Below are 2,706 nucleotides of genomic sequence, written 5' to 3' on the forward strand. Positions count from 1 at the left end.
TGTCTTGTTTGTGAAAGTGGTGAGCACATTAGTGTTTACTTGCTGTTTTATTGATTACAATATTCATGTATGTTATTTGTGCATATGTTTGTGATTATGTTCTTTAGCATGTATGCATACTATACTTTATCATTTAAAAACATTTTAATGAATAGCAGGTTTTGGTTAGACTGAGACAGCAGCACTTGAGTATCAGATAATATATTTGAACAAGGGGCCATAAGCTCCTATTTTCTAGTCAAAAGAAGTAAGAGAAGAGCTGAAGCTGGACATATGTACATGTATGTGCATGTCTTGTGTGGATAAATAGCTCTAACTGAATCGGGACATGGGGAATACAGGCATGATATTACAATATGTTTTATTACTTCAAAAGAGAAGCCAGAAATCTGATTTTTTGTATGAATTCTTTGATTCATTGAAGGTTTCCATTTTTACAAAGTGCATTTGAGATAAACTCTAGTCAGATTTGACCTGCAGTTTACAAATTTTCTACCTGTTATTTTATCTTTATCCTGCATTGAAGTAATCCTAGGGGAATCATAAGAATCTAAACTATGACTGGGATCAAACACTGTGATCATGAAAAGATTTAAGAACTAGGCAGATGCTGGGTTTCAAAGCATATAATCTGACAAAGGTGCATAGGATGAATTAGAAAAGGGGTGAACAGAAGGTGATGGCACAAACTTAGGTAAGACATCATAAGGAACTGAATGGATTTGGATTAATGGCAATACATTGAAGAAGATAAGCATTAGGAAATTTGCAGGGCTGCAATTTAGCAGCACTGACATATTGTGTTGCCAAGAAGGGCCTTCAAGCCTTTGTGACTGGGGGTGAAATGTATGGGCTCTGGAAACACTAAAGGTGAGAAAGATGATGAATTCTGTGTTTAAAATTCTAAATTTGATTAGATATCTATCTGCAGATTCCTTGAATATTGTTGAATTTATAAAATCAGAGGATATCATAGACAGAAAGGGGCCTGAAACTGATAATAAGAGTTGAACTTAGAGATGAAGTTAGGTGATACAGACAAGAGAAAGCCTGCACACTAATGTATTGTGTAAACTATGAATAAGAAAACTCCAACTGATTGTATTTGTTTAATTTTAAAGCAAACCTTTATAAGTACAAAACAGTCTTGTGTAGCATAAAGAGCACAAGCTTTGGAGCTAGTTAGTTTAGATTTGCTTTCATCCCCACAATAACCAGTTTTATAATCTAGTTAAGCTACAAAATTTCTGTAATCTTTAAGCCTCCCATAAATTGGAATTTAAAAAAAAATGCTGTCTCATGAGAGAAACACAGGAATTGGTTGTAATATTTTATACAAGACTGGACCAGGGACATTGTGGAGACTTAGTGAATGTCAAATTACCTTCACTTTTCCTCTGAGTATATTTTCTCAATAGATTGTATGCTAGAAGTTGCAGGGTGGGTTCTCTAATAGTATATGTTAAAAATAAGTCAGAGTGCAGGATGATTATTAGGAATAAACTTCTGTGAAAGGAATGGGGTGGACCAAATTGAGGAGCAGAAGTCAATTTATGATGCTAACTTTATGAGTGGAGAGTGAGTTCTGGAGCAAGTTTTCTCGTTCAGAGTTATACTGCATTGGTTCTAAATGGCAGTGATTTGATATCTCATCATCACTGGACACTGGCTGCCCAAGGAAGTATGTGACTGTGTTGGAGGCAGTTTCTGCAGCTGAGATAGCCCCTGAAGGTGGTATCAGCTAAAGGCTGCCTGCTGCTCACACTGGATACAACAAGACAAATACTTTCCTGAAATTGAGGTAGGACAGTGCATCCCCATGTTTATGACAGCAAATAAGGCACAACCTTTTCCTGCCTGACAGTGAACTAACTGAAGGCTATCATTAGGTCTTGATTAAATTTACAATAGTAGTAATAATAGCTGACTTTGATAGAGACAACTGCACATCTAGATACTACATTCAAACTTTACATATATTACCTCAGGTAAAAAAACCAAATCTTTATTTCAGATGAAAAAAATGTATATAGAGAGAGAATCACATAGCTAGAAAGTGGCAAGGCTCACACTGTTCTGCTTCTTCCCCAATGGTGGTTGGCATTGTACCTGACACATATTTAGCTCTCAAAGATTTCTGCATAATTTAATTGATGATGCATGTTCCCACATCCCTTGGATGTTTATGCATGGCTGTTTGAGAATTAATTTATGCACAGCAAATGATCTTTGTATAGTAAAAATTTTAGTTTCGAAATAGAGTTAAGATAAATTCAAGACTAAAAAACTCCAGAAAACCTTAGTCTTCCAAAATGGAACTCATCAAAGACTGTCCCACTTGATACACTTAAGGTAGAAGGATATAACCTACTCAAATATATTCAGGAAATGGTAAAATATCCACTTTAAAGAGAAGGACAGAAATTTCTAACTACGGGACCTAAACTCTCTAAACTGCAACTACACAAATTAAATGGGCATTCTAATATAATTACCTATCTTATAGTGGTGTGAAAATTAAACAAATCGATACCTACAGAATCTATTTTATTCATTCTCATAATAATACTATAAAATTAAAAAAAAATCTCTACAATTTTTCACACAAGAATAGTGAAGTGTGAAACCATTAAATTAACTTACCAAGTAAATCTAGTTAGTCTAGTCATAAAAGTTACCATGGCTTTGTATCACATTAGACTAAAA

Source organism: Pteropus vampyrus, unplaced genomic scaffold (genome assembly GCF_000151845.1).
Source record: "Pteropus vampyrus isolate Shadow unplaced genomic scaffold, Pvam_2.0 Scaffold87, whole genome shotgun sequence".
NCBI classification, from domain to species: Eukaryota; Metazoa; Chordata; class Mammalia; order Chiroptera; family Pteropodidae; genus Pteropus; species Pteropus vampyrus.